Source organism: Puma concolor, chromosome A1 (assembly GCF_028749965.1).
Source record: "Puma concolor isolate L17-30 chromosome A1, mPumCon1.1.hap2, whole genome shotgun sequence".
NCBI classification, from domain to species: Eukaryota; Metazoa; Chordata; class Mammalia; order Carnivora; family Felidae; genus Puma; species Puma concolor.
In genome coordinates, this window is record NC_141667.1 from 200,548,394 (window position 1) to 200,554,273 (window position 5,880).

General features: G+C 37.9%; 1 pseudogene; it reads left to right on the top strand.

Moving 5' to 3' along the window:
- Nucleotides 1–4,824: 4,824 nt before the first annotated feature.
- LOC147584713 (elongation factor 1-gamma pseudogene) lies at nt 4,825–5,296 on the top strand (annotated as a pseudogene).
- The last annotated feature ends 584 nt before the right edge of the window (nt 5,297–5,880 follow it).

The window sequence follows — 5,880 nt, forward strand, 5'->3', positions numbered from 1 at the left end:
GTTGATTCAAGTACTATCATAAAAATGAGGGGGAGTTTCCACACTGATTTTAATAATTATGTTAACATGAACTGTCTTCTTCTCCATTTCTCATAGCAATTGAGGAACTCTCCAAGACAAAGATACCCTCATTTGCTGTCTGAATTGGATATGAAGCATAAAAATACTCACATAATGTCTTAACCTTTTCTTCTACTAAGCTGAGACTTTCTCCCTAGGAATGGAAGATAATTCATAAAACTATCTTATATGAAAAAATGTAGATTGATATTTTCAAAGGTGTCTTCTTAAAAAACAAATACAAAATGTGGCCATTATAATAGGAGAGGAAAACTTTCAAGGACTTTATAGTTATTCTGAATTTGAAGATTATTCTCTAAATCTTACAATACCTGAATTCGAGCTTTGGCTTCTTCACGGTAGTCTCTAAGGGTTTGAGTATGCAATTTCCTGGTTTTACATACAATCAAAGTATTTTATGCTCTTGCGAGTACAGGGTCATACCAAGATGTTTTTCCATAACAACTAAAGTTGTTGAATCTAGGTTTGTATTCTACGGCCTCTTTCTTCCCACTGGTCTTTTTGGCTAGCTACTGCCTTCATTGCTTGGGGTGTTCGGACAACTGGCTATAAGGCAGGGGTTCCCATATCTCCCCTCAGATTTGATAATTTGCTAGCAAGACTTACCGAACTCAGGAAAGGAGTTTACTTACCATTACTAATTTGTTATAAAGGATACAACTCAGGAATAGCCAAATAGAATACATACATAGGGCAAGTTTTGGGGGAAAGAGTGTGGAGCTTCTAGATCCACTCCCCTAATGCCTCCTTCCTACTCACTAACCCAGAAACTCTTTACATCTCATCTTTTAGAGGTTCTTTATGGAGGTATCATCTTACAGGCATGGCTGATGAAATCATTGTCCATTGGTGAGTAATGCAATTTCCAGTCCTTCTCATCTCCCTGAAGGATGGAGAGTAGGACTGAAAATCCAAGACATCTAATCAATATTAGGCCTTTCTGGCAACCAGTCCCCATCCTAAGTTTATCTAGGAGCTGCCAAGAGTTGCCTCCTCAGAACAAAAGATACAATCCTGTCACCCTTATCACTGGGAAATTCCAAGAATTTTAGGAGTTCTGTGACAGTACCTGGGAACAAAGACTAGATATCCTATGGTATCACATCTCTATGGTAAGGCTTTTTAAGACTGCCCAATTGATGCAGTTCCAGCTCCACTAAGAATAGTTATGGAATAACTGAGATTCATATTTTTCCCCATTAAATCCAGGTACAGATAAAGTATAACTCTAATAATTTCCTAAACTGGGAAAAACAATTAAGGAATACACAGATTCGTTAATAATCTTTGTATAATACAAAATAGTATGAATATATTTAGATTTCCATAGCTTTTTAAAAAGTATATACTTCTAATTATACCTTGATAAACCACAAAAATAGCTCTCCTATAATTCTCTGATAACATTCTAAAGGGCTCCTTTAGTTTTCTCTAGTCACATTATCACATAAATTATTCTATTTGAAGAATATGGACTAACTCAGAATAAGAGGAACTAGTAGTTTTAATCCAATTACGAGATTTTGGATTCTAAAACAGTTCATTATACAGTTATCAATCTACTCCTACTCTTTTGCAGAATGCTACGCATTTAAAATATATTATTTGTAACTATTCTACATTTACCTTTTAAACATGTCTAAACTTACTGTTCTAGAAAAATTGGTATAACTTCATGTATATGACTTAAAGCATGAATATTTTCTTGATCTGTTAGGTATGTAAATGCTACCTAACAAAGGTACTAAGGCCCTTCTTCCTAATATAGAAAGAGCAGCAAAGCTAGATTACTTGAATACTTAGTTTAATGATGATGGGTCTTGAGGCCTGAAAATATTAGTGTGCTTACATTGTTTCTGCTGTGATCACCAAATAATATGGTTTTAGCCTTGTAAATAGTACTATTTCACATATTCTTTTTAGGTGTAAAAACATTGTAAGACCATGGGGCGCCTGGGTGGCGCAGTCGGTTGAGCGTCTGACTTAGCTCAGGTCACGATCTCGCGGTCCGTGAGTTTGAGCCCCGCATCAGGCTCTGTGCCGACAGCTCAGAGCCTGGAGCCCGCTTCAGATTCTGTGTCTCCCTCTCTCTCTGGCCCTCCCCCCATTCATGCTCTGTCTCTCTCTGTCTCAAAAATAAATAAATGTTAAAAAAACAAAAACAAAAACAAAAAAAAAACATTGTAAGACCATGGTCAGCTTCTTGTCTTTAGTGCAATGATCATCCATTGATTCATTGATCATTACAATTCTGGCATGTTCTGCCAGAAATCTAATTTTGCATATGTTTGGTGGATTGTTTTCATGTTTTATCAAGGCGTGTAGCAAAAGAGATACTACTGTAAAGATATTTATCACCCAAAAAGGAATAAATCATCTTTGAGTTACCAAAGGTAGCTTTGTTCTAGGGGGGAGGGTGATATGCAGGATCATTTAAAGTACTGAGAGAAGATCTTAGGATGATGGGTGGGTTCTTCCATTACATGTGACTTTGGGTTATATGAAAGTCTAAAATGAGAGGCTTTCAGACCTGGGAAGAGACTGCAGAACATGAGGGTGTGTGGAGTTAACTGAAATTATGGATACAAGAAATGGTGTCACCTGTACAGATCATTATGCAGAATTTAAGGGTCAGTTGAGAGCCTCAAATGGGGGAGTATTGAGAAAATGAGAATGTTTTGCAAATAGACTTTATAAAAGTGCTCATCTCAGTAACTGTATCAGATGTTCTAGATTTCTATTTTTCTCTGGACCCAGTGACTAGCTACTTCACTATCTTTAGCGTTCCCCATTGTGGTCAATGTGGGATATGACTCATCTTGAATTACTTGTTCATATGTGAATTAGGAAGTTCGATCTTCCAAGTTTTTGTTTTGTTTTGTTTTGTTTTGTTTTGTTTTTTAGATAATTTAGCTTGGCCAGCTGTCCTCTCACTACCCCCTCATGGTAATTACTGTAAGACATTATAAACTGTAACTCTCCTGGTTACAATAAATTGGCAACTTGTAGGATTTGGGGGACAGACTGGGACATGTTAATGGTATCTAACAATGCGGAAAGGGAAAGTGCTTACTACGTATCAGAGATATAATGAGAAAGATGAGAATATCCCAGCCTGGGTGCAATTTATACTATTGTGGGAAAAGATGTTCTAGTTAGGACTTTGTGGTTAAAATGAAAAGAATCACTCAAATTACTTCCAGTAATGAAGAATTTATTTTAAGAATAACTGTTCATCCAAAAAAAATTGCATAATTAGGCCATAAGCAAATATAAATTATAATATTGCAGACCAATGAGAAAATTTAGAAGCCTAAGTTTTTTAGAAGGATCTAAGACAGTACACTAAGAGCATCAGCTGTAGAAGATTAGACAGAATTATTAATGATTATGTGGTCTGCTATAAAATGACTCATGACACTCCAAATTTCTGTCATTTCCCCCTTCTGCTACAAGTTTGCTTTGCCTTGCTCTCCAACATGCATAGCTATCTGATTTGCCATATAGCTCCTGTTTCCTCATAACTATTGTTCCCTCATAATTTCAGGTTGAATCTGGTTCCTCCTTACCTGAAATAAAATCCTCCAGTGTTTCCTTAAGTGGGCCTTTCTAGATTTATCTTCTGCTAAAAGCTACATTATTGTCCCTACATTTTCCAGTTTAAATTCCTGAAAGATAAAATACGATCACCTAGTTGATCTGTGTTTTCTTTCCAGTCTATTGACCAGGAAACCACGGATTTGGAACTCATCCATTGTTTGATTTTCTGGAGCTTAGAGACTGGGGAGTCAAGTGATTAAAAATATAGGTGTGTAGACTTCTCTTCAGAAGTTAAGAGTAAAAACTCTCAAAATAATTGACTTGTTTCACATAAAGGAATAATTTCAGAACAATATAAAGAGTGCCAATGATAAGATCTTGTAAAACGTAGAAGGGAAACAATAAATGACAAACCTGGGAAGTCACAGACATTTTCACATAGACAATATACTTGAGTTAGTGTTTAGTAGCCATTTTCCGGGTCCTTACATAAGTGGAAGAGCTTTTCTTTCTTTCTTTCTTTCTTTCTTTCTTTCTTTCTTTCTATTATATTTATTTATTTTTGAGAGAGCACAAGCTGGTGAGGGGCAGAGAGAGGGAGGGGGACAAAGGATCTGAAGTGGGCTCTCTGCTGACAGGCTGACAGGCTGACAGCAGTGAGACCGATGTGGGGCCCTAACTCATGAACTGCCAGGTCATGACCTGAGTGGAAGATGGTTGTTCAATGACTAAGCCACCCAGGTGCCAGGAAGAGCGTTTCAAAATGAGAGAATATATGCCAAGGCACAGAGTCAGAAAGCGCTTTTATATATCTGGGAAAACATAAATAATTTTGTCTGGTGGAGGAGGTAAAGGTCGGAAATTTGCCAGCAATCATTTGCAGTAATAGTTAAGGGCCAGATAATGGAGATCTTCTGCATCAATGAAATGCTTATGCATTTTGTCCCATGAGTGATATGCAAACATAGAAATGTTTTAAGTGGACATGTGTTATGTTTACATATGCATTTTCGAAAAAGCATTCTGGCAATGCATGAGACAGGATTGAAAATGGGCTAGATGGGTGATCAATTAGACATCACTTACAATGGTGCTGTCAGGAGAACAAGGAAATGGAGCGGCCGTGATGGCTTTGGAATGAAGATGTCAGGATAAATGCAAAAGCTGCTAAAGAATCAGTGACCCCTTTTCTGTGAACTCACCATGGTGGCTGGAATCCTGTACACATATCCTGAAAACTGGAAGATCTTTAAGGCTCTCGTTGTAGCTCAGTACAGTGGGGTTCAGGTTGGCAAGCTGTCCGTACCACCCACTTTCACTTTATTTAAACCAACTACACCCTAAATTTCTCCATAAATTTCCTGCCAGCAAGTTCCCAGCACTTCACGGGGACCATGGATCCTGTGTATTTGAGAGCTATCTCACTGCCTACCATGTGAGCAATGAGGAGCAGCAGAGAAGAAACAGGTGGCACAATGGATGAACTTTGTTGATAGCAATGCAGTGTTACCAGCCAGTACCTGCCCACCTTGGGCATCATGCACCACAACAAGCAGGCTACAGAGCATAGAAATGAGGAGGTGGGGTGACTTCTGGGGCTGCTGGATGCTCACTTGAAAATGAGGACTTTTTTGGTGGAGAACACATGACGCTGGCTAACATCACAGTTTTCTGAACCCAGCTGTGGCTCTATCAACAGGTCCCAGAAACTTCTTTCAGCCAGACCTTCAATCAGAACAGTACCTTCAAGTGAACATCTCTTGCCATCACCAAGATGCCTGCACCTGTCCTTGAAAGAGGTGGGGGTCAGTAAAGAAACCACACTGAAAGAAAAAACAAAAAAGAAAAGAAAACAGTGGTGTCAGTGATAGTTTCTTGAGTTTAAAACCAATGATCAAACATTAACAATATGAATATTATTGTTAGATTATCATATTTAAATCATTATTACTTTCATATTTTAGTTATGGGATTCTTATCCAGAGTGACTGCTAAAATTTTATCAATAGTGTCTAAAAATACCTTTCACGGAACTTTCATGGAAGAGAAGATGATTGAAGGCGTTGGGGGGAAGGCATTCCAACATCAGAGACTGCAAAAAATAGTATTTCCTCTGTTTCCTAAAAGCTGGAATCCACCCCCTCAGCTTTTAAGGAACTGTAGTCACCCTCACAGTCAGGGAGCTTAGAATTCATCATAAATTCATTGTCACTTCACAGATACATAAAGGGTAATGTTACATACAGATATTTAATTCAT